This window comes from Musca autumnalis, unplaced genomic scaffold (assembly GCF_047663935.1).
Source record: "Musca autumnalis isolate F117 unplaced genomic scaffold, ASM4766393v1 scaffold_2, whole genome shotgun sequence".
Lineage (NCBI taxonomy): Eukaryota > Metazoa > Arthropoda > Insecta > Diptera > Muscidae > Musca > Musca autumnalis.
In genome coordinates, this window is record NW_027411755.1 from 97,399,802 (window position 1) to 97,413,406 (window position 13,605).

The 13,605-nt window shown below is 40.6% G+C and overlaps 1 long non-coding RNA gene across 5 annotated transcripts; it reads right to left on the reverse strand.

Moving 5' to 3' along the window:
• Nucleotides 1-511: 511 nt before the first annotated feature.
• Nucleotides 512-13,257, reverse strand: LOC141394331 (uncharacterized). 5 transcript variants are annotated; one of them, XR_012410357.1, is made up of 9 exons: nucleotides 13,086-13,257; nucleotides 12,963-13,006; nucleotides 11,288-11,576; nucleotides 11,136-11,220; nucleotides 2,681-2,756; nucleotides 2,439-2,585; nucleotides 2,337-2,370; nucleotides 1,360-1,476; nucleotides 512-1,220 (listed from the first exon to the last, which is right to left on the reverse strand). It is a non-coding gene; the product is annotated as an uncharacterized lncRNA (long non-coding RNA). The 5 variants fall into 5 exon arrangements; XR_012410356.1 differs by having other exon boundaries at nucleotides 1,376-1,476; nucleotides 13,086-13,241; XR_012410360.1 differs by having other exon boundaries at nucleotides 1,376-1,476; nucleotides 12,237-13,006; nucleotides 13,086-13,213.
• Nucleotides 13,258-13,605: the final 348 nt, after the last annotated feature.

The window sequence follows — 13,605 nt, forward strand, 5'->3', positions numbered from 1 at the left end:
ACGTTTTTTGCTTCTCTTGTAAAGTTTTGGTTTTGTGGGTTACGTCTTCGGGCATTTATGGTGACGATATGTATAAGCAAATGACGCAAAAAGCATATGTAAATACACATAATTTATTTATAGGACTTCGTAAAACGAAATCATATGCAGCCTGTTTAAGTTCGATACATTGGTTACGCCAATGTATACGTTCGATACATTATTTTCCCCTTCCGCAGCATTACAATTAAATACGTTAATTGGCCGCTCTTCGAGCTCAACGGGGAAATCTGTGGTGTGCGCTTTCTAATGGGTTAAACGAAAATAAGAAGAAGAAGTGTTTGGACCGTTCACCAAAACAGCTGTTTGGTATTCACAATAGGGAAGAGAATGTCAGAAGTCAAGAAAAAGGAATGGAAAACAGGAGAAAATGGAGGAAATTTCCTGTGGTAAATATTGAGGGAATTCGGCCTTTTTTGATTGGGAACCTGAGCAGATTGGACGTGTGGCTACCAAGGAAACAAAAGAGTGATATGTTCAACGAACCTTTATTGAATAAAAGGAGATACGTTATTATATATAAATATATACAAATAACAATCTTACAGTTAAATAAACTGATGAACTAGTAAAAAAATATAGCTGGAAAGAAATTTAAACATTCGAAACCTAAAAGGAAAAAAAAAAGAAAAGAGAACAGAATTGAACAAAAATCTGAAACCAAGAAACATAAAAACAATTTTAAAATACATTTACATTACAAACTAATTATTGATCTAAACGGAAGTTAACAAGAATATAAAAATTAAAACGTTAACTAAAGACTGAACTAAATTAAAACATATACACTAAAAGTTATCCGCCATAAACATCCTGGAGCCACACTCAGCACTATCCAATCCACCGTGGGAGGCGCAGTTTGATGCATGGCCGGTCCGGCATGCTATGGTATTTCTTCTCAGACTTGTTTTTGATACATCAAACTAGGACGAGTAGACGGACGACAGCTCAAATAATTAGATTCCCGGCAGGTGTAGACATGAAAATATTAAAAAATAAGGTGTATTAGACAAAAGGAGAACAAGTGGGAGATTAGAGTTAAGTATACTCACCATCTTTACTTTTTGAATAGAAAGTCCAGAAAACTCGTGCTTGAGCTCAACCTAGGGTTAGGTGGATGTTTCGCTGTGTGTCCGACGCTCATTGTAGGCGTTTTTGTCCCGTTTGTAGTCCTTTCAGACCTAAAAGAAAAATAAAAAGAAAGGTCAATACACAAAAAAAACACATGTATACATTTCATATTATAACCCCGGAATTTAATTAATCGCTAGTACTATTAACTGAAAGAAAATACTTACCTTTACGAATACGAATACTTACCTTTACGAATACTTACTGTTTACTTTGAGAAGAACCCATCCTATATGATTGTCCCTGCCGGATAGCCTCATCAGTAGCCATTATCATTTCGTCCTCTCGCTAACACCTGGAAGAGACCTGCAAAGAAGGAAGATGAATTTCACGGATCAATGTTTTTTTTTTGTTCATAAATCTATTGTAATTTTCCTCTGAATCATTTTTTTTCTTTGTATTTTGTTTAACATTTAGGAAAATTCGCTAATTGAAAGAAAATGAAAGATTTTGAATCTTCCGACAATTGCTTTGTAACCTTTTAATGGTATTAAATAAAATAGTTTATAACGTGGATTGAAATTTAAATGCTTTTTATAATGGCTAACTAAATATATAAAAGGTAAGAAAACGTAGACCCAAACAGGTGGGGAGAATCTGGGGTATTCCGAAACTATATTGGGGGGATAGGAAATACAATGGTGGGGAGGGGAATTCTCCGGGCACAAACATCATGCTAACAGTGCCTAATAAACCAGTCAATCTCCGACGAATGAAGCCGATCAAACCACAGATGGTTTATCGTTGTTTTTTTTTTGTTGTTTTCCATCCCGCTGACAATAGAGATTTATTTTTTTGTCCACCCTGACGAGGTCTAATGTCACTGACAAGAACTGCGGCCCCACAGACTGAGCTATCGCCGTGCAATCATGTCAGCAAGCCAGAGCCGTCAGTGACGTAGATTCTACTCCGAACGTTAGGGGTCCCTAGGACAGGACAAAAATGGCGCCCGCAACATGGGGCCTGAGTAATCAGGTATCCAAATTCATTTTTTATGCCACTCCCGACGCTGCCCTACGTCTTGGGGGTTCGAACACCTTAGGCTGGTGAAAGATTTTTCAGAAGTCTTAACCATAGGCGGGGTTGTTCGGCCTCTGAGGGGTAGGACGGGGTTGGGATGGCAGTGTTTTTTGTCCTGAAGGAGACGTAAGTCACGATTTGCTCACCTGGGTAGACAGCAGCAATTCGGTAGCGACGACTCTAGAAAGAGGAGAAGCACATCGTTAGATACAATAGTTAGTTGCAATAGCCCAAATTAATCTACTCACCTGTCCGTCCGATTTTATGAAGCGACTGTTTCCAGTCCAAAGAGTCCTGGATGTATTCTAGGCCAGAGGAATTATCTAGTGTCCTTTGGTTGTTGTCCGCTAGGTGGTAGATTAACGCCAGTTTCAGAGTTTTTGGCAACGAATTTTCTGTAAAGGAAAAAGGGAAGCATTTACGTTTCGGAGACAAAGTGAATGTATTTTGGTTATATTAATTTAGAGTTGATTGGTTTATATTTACCCACCGGCGTAAGTCTACGTTTTCGAAACCTTTGTTATTGAATTTTGTTCAGGTATTCCGACATTGTTTTTTTGGTTTTCCTACAAAGAGGGAGAATATTTTATTTATTTTTTTTGGTTAGTACGAGTTTAGGAAGTATACACATTGTGGTTGTGAAACCGGCACATTGTAGCTTTATATAGATTGATTAAAGTTGGCATTTTTCTGGAGGTTGTAAGGAAGTTCAGTTGTTTTAGAGGATAGAGAGGTATGAGAACCAGGCACAGGTCTTACGAGGTAGAAGATAGTGACCCAAGCTCCTCCGTCATGGCTACAGCTACCACAACGGCGGTTACAGCAACAGTAGCAGCTAGCACAGACAGTATGTCTGTAGCAATTACGACCACAGTGTGCACAGTAACCACAGCTATAGGAAATAGCATAATGTCGACACAGTCAAGTCCAGCCCAGTCGGTGGATGAGTCGATCTCATTGGACGAAGCTACGCCGGATACTCCGGAGTTTAGTAGCCTGACCGCACAGAATATCCGTCAGAAAGCGAGAGAGAGGCAAGCTCAAGGGCAACCAGACCGGCCTTTTGTCCAACCCGACGATGGCCAGCTGAGGGAGTTGATTAATTCAGCGATTGGGGTCGGCCAAATGGAACTGATTCGGGTGCTAAATGATAAATTGAGTTTGCTGGTTCCACAGTTAGTCCAACGGACTTTGGCGGAGATAGGAGTTGGGCAGAGCGCTGTTCCTTCAAGCCTGAGACCTGAGGTTCCGCCAAAACCAGCAGAAGGGAAGAATCAGCCTGTTTTGGGATTGCCACTGCATAACAACCAGCCTCAGCCACAAACAGGTACACAGCCATTGCCACCGCATAACAAGCAGTCTCAGCCACAAATGTATATGCAGCCATGGCCATTACAACCGCAGAGCAACCAGCCTCAGCCGCAGCAGTTACCGCCGCAGAACGGCAACCCTCAGCCACAAACGGGGAGGCAGCAAATATCACCGCAGAACAGCCAACCACAGCCACAAATGAGAGAGAGCGATCCTAGGACGTTGAGCAACAATCACCTGCCTTCACAGCTGAACCAGCAAACACGGGCAGAGGGGCCTTTACAACAGCCACCACAGCACAGCTCCAACGTACCGATACACATTGGTTACCAGCAACCTTCGGCATTATATGGCTATTCCGCACCATGTCCAGGGAACTGGCAGTCCTATCCCCAAGGTAGTAACCAGCAACAGCAGGGGATAAGTTGGCATCTGCCATATCAAAATAGTTGGTTACCTCCGCAGATGCCATACACGGGGTACAGTGCCAAGAGAAGCGAGATGGACAAGTGGAAACTAAAGTTTGATGGGACCTCAAAATCGATTACGGCCGAGGATTTCATGTTCCGGCTGGAGCGATTAAAGGAAGACTATGGTTGTAAAGACGAAGAGGTCGTGGTAAAGTTCCCACAGCTGTTGGAAGGTCCAGCTGAGAACTGGTTTTGGATGCAGCGGCGCTTGGGAAAATTAACAAGCCTTCCGGACATCAAACAGGCATTTTTGGCACAGTTCCGGAAATTTGAAAGCGACTTTGACGTCCAGCGTCGCATGATGGATCGTCGCCAAGGCCCTCAGGAAGCTTTTGAGGATTTTTATAATGCCATACTGCATCTGCATCATCAGCAGCGAGTGCCAATGGACGAAACCACATTGGTGGACATGCTGAAGAATAATTTGAAGCCGGCAATGGCGTCTCTGGTGTTCCCTATGAAAATCTATGGGCTACAGCACTTCCGAGAAGAGTGCCGGAAAGCAGAGCAGCATCTGATGAACCAGAAACAAGCCGCGCAATTACATAGGCAGCCGGTTCCTCGAGTACATGCCCTCGAGTATGGAGAGAACATTGATGAATGGGAAGTGGAAGCAATCTCCAGGCAGGCTAATTACATTTGCTGGAATTGCAAAGAAAAGGGACATGGTTTTATGGACTGTCCTTCCACGACACGGAATTTGTTTTGCTACGGTTGTGGTCTGGAGAATGTGGTCAAGCCGAATTGTCCCAGATGCCAGGGAAACCAGAAGACCGGTGCCGCAAGGGGGATAGCGCGTCCGGCTCAATCCAATCCCCAGTAGTGAAGCCTGAGGAGCAGGGGGTATATGGAGTGCAAATTTTAGAAAGAGATAGGAATAGTGTTAGTAAAGGGAAAAATGAAGAAACTGAAGTTAGATCTAGGGAAATAACACCGTGGCATCTCCGCCTGCAGAAGTATGAGGCGGCTAGGAAAAGAATTTTTGATGAAGATAGTAATAAGGATTTAGTTAGTAAGATTAATGAATTTCTAGAAGATAGTTTAGTTAGTAAGAATAATGAAGTAAATGAATTCGTTGAAGTGAATTACAGTAGGATAGTTAATACCAAGAAGGAAAATGAATCAGTACGGCGAAGTGGAGTAAAGAAGGCATGCAATTCCCATAGAATTAAGAGATTAGTAAAAGCTAGAAACAGATTTAGAGCCAGGAAGAATTTAAGGCATCGGATATCCGAAGCTATGCTCTATGAGGGAGAAGATACCCGCTTGTACGCCCGTATTAGGATTGGTTCTGAGGAGATTGAAGGCCTGTTGGATAGTGGGGCCACCGTCACATGTCTAGGCAAGGGTGGGGTTGAGCTGGCGGAACGTGTCAAGATCCCTATATACCCATTCAAATCGGTGATAAAGACTGCCGACGGTACGCCTCATCCCGTTGTGGGTCGTATTAGGACACTTATTAAGTTAAATAAGCTCGAGAGAGAGGTGGAATTCTTCCTAGTCCCAACATTAGGCCGAGCACTTTATCTCGGGGTAGACTTCATGCGATCCTTTAAGCTTCTGGCGGCCATTGAGTGCCTATCGATGGAGGAAGAAACCGGCATGGAGATTGCTGACCCAACTTTACATAACTTGTCAGAAGAGAATAGAAGGCGATTAGATGAGGTGATTGAACTATTTCCATCTTTCGCAGTGCTCGGTTTGGGGAAAACAAATATAGAGACACACGTGATCGATACGGCGGACGCAGAGCCTGTCAAACAGAAACATTACCCTGTCTCGCCCGCGGTGCAGTCTCTGATGTTTGCGGAGTTGGATAGGATGCTTGACATGAAGGTCATTGAGCAGAGCCAAAGTCCATGGAATAGCCCTGTGACTTTGGTGCGCAAAGGTACCAAGAACCGGCTATGCCTGGACGCCAGGAAGCTCAATGCCCTGACTGTCAAGGACGCCTATCCGCTCCCAAATATTGAAGGCCTGCTCAGCAGATTGGGGGATACTCATTTCATTTCAAGCGTGGATTTAAAGGATGCGTTCTGGCAAATCCCGCTTGAAATGAAAAGTAGAGAGAAGACGGCGTTCACGGTCCCTGGAAGACCCTTATATCATTATACCGTCATGCCTTTTGGGTTGTGTAATGCAGCCCAAAGGTTATGTCGGTTGATGGATAAGGTCATTCCGGGGCACCTGCGCGAAAGGGTATTCGTTTATTTGGATGACTTGCTTATAGTAGCACCCGATTTCGAAACGCACCTGAGCCTATTAAGAGAAGTTGCTGGCTGCTTGAAAGCAGCAAATTTAACAATTAATGTCGGCAAATCAAAGTTCTGTTTTCGAGAGTTACGTTACCTTGGGTATATTGTCGGCGAGGGCAAGTTAAAGGTCGATCCCGAGAAAGTGGCAGCCATCGTTAGCTGTAGCTACCCCAAGAATGCCAGACAAGTGAGAAGATTCACGGGAATGACCGGCTGGTATCGCCGCTTTATCGCAGATTACGCTACGCTGGCGACACCCATATTTGCAACACTCAAGAAAGGCCGCTCTTTTGAATTCGGAGAGGAAGCTAAGGAAGCGTTTGAGAAACTGAAGATGGCTTTGACGCAGAGTCCCGTCCTGCAGCATCCCGACTTTAATCGGCATTTTTATGTGCAGTGCGACGCGTCGGACTTGGGAATCGGTGGCGTGCTTTTCCAGAAGGACAATGAAGGAGAAGAGCATCCAGTGGCATATATGTCACAGAAGTTGACTCCAGCCCAGAAGAACTATTCCGTGACGGAACGTGAGTGCCTAGCAGTGGTGATGGCAATAAAAAAGTTTAGGCCATATATTGAGCTCATGCCGTTCACGGTGATCACCGACCATTCGTCCCTAAAATGGTTGATGACCAATAAAGAGCTGAGTGGGCGATTGGCTAGGTGGAGCCTCCTGCTGCAAAGCCATTCGTTCGACATAGAGCACCGCAGAGGGAGCCAGAATGTGGTGCCGGATGTTCTGTCGCGGTATAACCTGGAGGAGCTGGTAGAAGAAATGGAGAGTCTGGTAGATCTGACGGCGGAGGACTTTAAAAATGACGAATACGTAGCCAAAATCCAAACCATTACAGAGAACCAAGATAGTCTCCCCGATCTGATCGTCAAGGACGGGTATATATACAAGAAGACTATTCCGGCCACTGTAGAGATACCTCATGAAGACTTCGTTTGAAACATGGTATAAGTAAAGAGGTAGATTTAAATGAAAAAAATCTATAGAACCCTTGTTTTTCTTGAATTCCTAAAACTTCAAAATAAAAGCAACAAGTGAGTTTGTTTACAATGCATTTTTTGAGCATTTTATAAAAAACGAGAAAAATTAATGAAGAGTTATGTTTTCTCCACATAATCGAATTGTGAATATGATCAACTGATTGTTTCAATGCAAATCTCACCAATCTCTTCCATACAAATGGTCTAAAAACAATTTTAAAAATCATTGAATTCGATTGTTTTTAAAATTATTTGGCATATTATTCAAACACCACACACACATACACAGTTTGTTTATATTGTTTTGAAGTTTTAGGCATACTCGAATGAAAAAAATTAAATTGACATAAAGCTTTGGCTAACCTTTATTATTAAACCATGGTTTGAAAGCTTTGGGTCCCGGCAACTTTGACGGCGGAAGCGATAACCAGAGCACATGATGCAACAACAGCGGCACATGGTGGTTACCACAAAACGCTGAGGCGCCTAAAGCAGTTATACTATTGGCCTAATATGAATCTGCAAGTGAGGGAGTATGTCCGGAAATGTTCCATTTGCAAAGAATCGAAGGCAAATTATCAGAACATGCAACAGCCCATGAGTGAAAACATACCCTTTGCGAGAGCCTTTCAGAAAATTTACATTGACTTCCTTGGCCCATATGTGCGATCAAGAGCCAACAATTCGTACATTTTTATCGTACTTGATCACGTCACCAAATTTGTGTTACTAAAGCCATTGTCCAAGGCGACATCGAAAAATGTGATAAAGTTCTTAATGGATGAAGTCTTTCACAAGTTTGGAGTCCCCGAGGTGGTAATGTCCGACAACGGCCAACAGTTCGTTGGGAAAGATTTTACGAATTTCTTGGAAGCGTATGGCGTTAAGCACTTTAGAACCGGTCTGTATGCCCCACAATCTAATCAATCTGAACGTGTGAATCAGTCGATTTTGACAGCTATCCGGTCCTACTTAAAGGATGACCAAAGAGATTGGGATCAGAATCTGTCCGCCATCGAGTGTGCCCTACGGTCAGCGGTTCACTCTTCGATAGGTATGACTCCATACTTTGCACTCTTTGGTACCAACATGATAACACATGGCAGCGTGTATCGTTTGGCCAAGCAGCTGGAGAGTATGAATGACCCTGAGTTTGGTGCACTGCCTAAGTCCTCAAAGCTAGAGTTGATCCGAAATGAAGTCAAAAAGAATTTGGAAAGGAGTCACAATGATAGAGCTGGGAAATATAATGTCAGAACGCGGAAAGTTAAATTTGTCCCAGGTCAGGAAATATATCATCGAAATCACCAGCTGAGCGACTTCGGTAAAAATATTAATGCTAAACTGTGTAAGAAGTTTGTCAAATGTAGGATTGTGCGTGCTGTAGGGAACTGTCTTTATGAGATTGAAGTTTTGAAAGGGAAATCGTTGGGAGTCTACCACGTTCGTGATCTCAAACAATAGTGGCCAACATTTCATGTAAGTCGTGGAAGGGCGTATCCTAAAGGAAGAAACTTTGTTAGTGTTGTGCTTCTCACGGACTTGTCCAGAGTAACGGTGGGTTTGGGTATCAAGCTCTGGAGATAATCAGTACCTACTTGTAAAGAATTTTTGTTAGCCTGAAGCAAGGAAAGCTGTATGCCAGCAATTTAATTGTGTTTCTGAGTCAATTATCATTCGAAGTTAGAATTCTTTGTACGCTATGGTGTATTTGAGGAATTTGTGACAGTAGGGTAGGCATGGTCTACAGCTCGGAGTGAAAGGTCATGAAGTAAAAAGAGCCTGACATTAGTACACTGACATTAGGGTAGCAGAAAAAGTACAGAAAAGGTGAAGCTGGATCTTCAAGGTAACTTGGAAGAAAGGCATTTCGTAATTCGAGCAATGATGGGGGATTCGGGTGATAAGCGAAATTGTTGGACTCGGGTGAGGGTCCCAATCGAGACGGCATCCTTCTTTTGACCACACCGTGGATGACCGGTCTTCTGGACCACAGCCGACGCCAGGAAAGTGAGGTTGGAGTACGAAGAGAAGCTTCCCTGATTTACGGACCGACACTGCATCTACGACTTCTGAGCAGTCAGCTTGTGACTGTCGTTGACCCTTAAGTACCCGTCCCGTATTTATATCGTACACACATAACGTTTATATATATACATATAGTATATATACTACATAATGCGTGTAATAGCAGTACCCATTTGAAACCATGACACAAGGCTGGGAGCGGCGGTACAGAGTCGCGGAGCTGTCAGTTGTCGATTTATGAGGTGACGGCCGTGAGACAGGGAAGGCACGCTCAAGCACACCTAAGTGTGTTTGAAATGATATCGTATCCAGCATCCTGACGAAGGCTGCTGGTCCCGTCGATGGTACATCCGTGATGGGGAAAAGAGGCGTGATTGTTTGAACTCGCCGTCCTTCCTTAATAATGTTTTTTTTGCTGGTCCATTGAATCCATGTCCATAATCCCAATTCGTTGCCAAATCTGCGATGAGGCTCTTCCATCAAGATCAGTTTGGTGTATGTAGCTTTACGATCGTTGGTCTCCGTGCCTGGCAAGGCGGAACAAATTAGGAGTGCTAGGAATGTATGATAAATTCTTACCTTGTCACAATGGTCAATGGTAAGTCGAACCTCAGAGAACATCATTCTGTTATTCACTACAGGGTTTCATTTAATCTTTTCCAAAATGGTATAAATATGAAAGGTAACAGCAATATCATATCAATGATATGGATTCTTCTCCAGGTCCGAGCGGTTTGTCGATTATTAAAATGCATGACATTTTGGTAAATTTGGGAAAAAATGAAAAGCCTAGGAATCATGTGTTTTGTTGGTTTCAAAAAAAAAAAAAAAAAAGAAAAAACAAAGATTCCACCAAGTTTTTTTTAAATTTTAGTGCCACAAAATTTTTTTTCTATAAATTTTGTCTTCTGCGGAGAATTATTCACTTAGCGGCATGGTATCGAGGTATTCAAATTGGAAATGTAACGATATTTCATTCATGTGTTTCAATATGTTCAATCGAATTTGGGAAGAAGGTTGATTTTTGAAATTTCAATTGTTGGCTGACACTTCCTTTTAGTGTTTACATTTATTAGTAACACCATGATGCAGTTGAGCCAACAACATTGCTAGTCTTATGACATGTTCATACCAGCATTTGAATAACGTCGTTTGTTCTTATAATTACGTACACGAATTAACTCGTTCATACGGCATGGTACACAATTCATAGCAACATGATTCATATTTTCATGGTAGAATTAAAATTATTTGATATGAACTGAAAAAAGATATTTGTCCTTCATTCAGATATCTATTTAACATTAAATTATATTAGTTTCATTCATGTTTTCTATTTCTTTCACACAATTTTGGTGTTCTCAGTACATTTCCAAATTTTTCTATTATAAAAATTAACGATAGAGAGACCTGCCAAAATAACTTTTTGGTATACAGACCTTCAGGTAGGCATTTGATTTTTGTTTCTAAATTTGCACGCGAATTTGAAACGATGGCCAAGAAATGCAAGTGCAATGAAAGAGAATACACAATTTGCTATGATTTGAATGTATACTAGTCGTTAAACCGTTTACTTTTCATTAACATTTGACAGTTTTTCTAAAAATGTTTGGGGTTTTTAATAAATTGTTAAATTTTGTATATTTTTCCTGCCATAAGTAATTTATTTCGATAAATTCTCTGATTTGTTAGAGATAGGACATATTTTATGGTCGTTCTGAGAGTAGTTTAAATTGAACAATGTGCCCAAATCGATGTTCATTCTCAAAGTCCAAGCTATAGCAAAAGGGGACATATTATAATGGGGGGTTATTCTTTCTTTTTGTGCGTTTCTGGCTCTAGGAATTATTGACAAGAACAAACAATAACAAATATCTTCTTCGTACCATACCTTCTTATAGTCGTACTATGCATCTCCACCTTCATGTCTTCATTCAATCCTGGGAAATCAATGCAGTAACGTGAGAGGACACAACCTGGGTATAAAAAAAATTAGTGATTAGAAATGGATGTTATTCAACGGAGAGATTTTCAAACACAAACCTTTAGCGATGAAAAAATGAAAAAGAAGGATCGCAGATCATAGCATTACGCGGGCTCAAGAACCACATAGCTGCGATTGATAGTGGAACGAACTCGGTAGCACTATGTTTCATTCGATTTTGTTCTGATGAGCCCCGCCCCAATAGATTTCGCGCTTTTGCTACATCACGTAAGATCCACCACTTTTTGTGCACTTAGATCGGAAACAATTTTCTTTGTAAAGCACTTTGGTCCCATTTTATGCTGAATTGGAATATCGGAATGTTTCGCCGTGTTGTGATGGGAAATTCTGTTGAAGAAAAAAAAAAGACAAATCAATGAATTATTCACATTTTAATTCTGCTATGATTATATTTGTTTTTGTTTTGGTTATGAGTACTTTGGTAGTTTTTCTTTTGTTTAACGATTTCTCCATCCACATAGTTTTTTCAGTTTTGTTTTGATAGTACCTATTTCCAATTAGACGGGTTTCTTAATCCGTTCCTCTTTCTCTTTATATTTTATTTGTTTTTCCTTATTACTTGACAAATCACACCAAGACACCATGCCTGTTGCCAGGAGGAATTCCAGTAAACGCCGTGTCTCGCCGCTGAATATAATTGCTAATATGTATTTCTCACCGTTTGCCGTTTCGGCACGGTTTCACACTAACCCCCTGTTTTGTAACTATTTTTTGTTCGTTCGTCTATATTCGTAATAATGTGGGCATCCATAGCTCAGCCCCTAGATGACATACAGACCTAATTCTTTGTAGACACGTTCTATATATAGTTAAGAATTTCCCATTCAAAAATCGGCTTTCCACATTTGCTCTAAGGCGAGTAAATCGATCTACAAAATTTGACAATTCGTGTGAGAACAATAATTTTTTTTACATAAACAGGGGGTAAATATCTTTTAATTCCTCAAAGGGATGCAATTACTATTTTTCAGTGTATTCAAAACTTGCCTTATTTTCTGGGACATTATCATGTCATTTGTCTTTTGTAAGCCATAACAGATAGATCCTGTCCTCTTCCTATGGGCACACATTTCCTGATTGAAGGATTTAGTAGGTTTACATTAAATCTTTTTGCGAGGTTAACCTTTTATGTGGAGGAATTTGGCGAATAAATAATAGAATTGACAATTTAGATTCATTAGAGTCAACATTCATTTTTCCTCTTTCATTGATCATAATTTTTCGTTGTAGTTTTACTCTTAACCAACCACAATTCTTTTAGCCGGTCATTCATTAATTTTTTCTTGTTTTCATATTTTTTTTTGTGTTCTCATTTTTATTCATTCTTATTGCTTCAAATTGTCCCTTCCATTCCGATTTTGATTCAGAGTTATTTCCTTTTCATTTTATTCTATTCGTCACCGGTACTTCGAAATTAGCTCTGTTTATAATTTTCGTAATTCATGGTTTCCGTCGAAATCAATCACATGGTTTTTGAATGGAGACATGTTTTACGATGGTAAAGTTTTTTTTCTCAGTGACGCACACACATACACACTCACTTAGATTGCCAAATTCTTCTGTAGTTAATTTTTTATGAAATATTGTATATGCTTTCTAATTTAGCTGCCCGTCGTTATTTCTTTGTTTTGCCTTTAATTTTGTTTGTAAAACGTTTGCCGAATCTAAGATGCTTTATTTTAGAGTATGCACATACGTACCACTACCACTCACCGTATGCTTCTCATGCATTATTTCATTCTTTTCTTTACACCAAACTTTGCCCGCATAAAAAAATTTCAATTTCAATAGCCGGTACATTATTTTATCATTAATGACACTATTTCTGCGACTTACGATTTTTATTTTATAAATTTTTCTTATTTTTTTTTCTCTTTCACCTATCCGGATAACTAATTCTTCTCCACAACTAAAATAGTCCGTCCAACCAAGCGCCAAATTTTGCAATAGAAGCGACATCATCGTTTTCATTCATAAACGTCATTCATTAACAATTTTCAGACAATCTAAATACAAGCGTAGCGTATGTCTTATTTTTTTTTGGCGGTAGACAAAGTAGGTTATACTAGGCTTACACGAAGGGGAATACATAAGCTCTGTTCCTTTACGTGCAAGAATCTTCAAGTTTTACCACTTTTTACTAGGAAAGCGTTCCTTTGCTTCAGACACCATACAATTCATATGGGAGCAGTTTACAACTTTTGCTACTTTTGCCGGTTAGGCCATTTTCAAAAGTAAAGGAACAGACCAATAATTGTTCTTAAACATAGTATCTTCTTGCCGAAATTCGGAACATGAGTGGTAGCGTTACCAGATCAAGATAGTGTAAGGTTACCAGATGCATATTTTATTTATT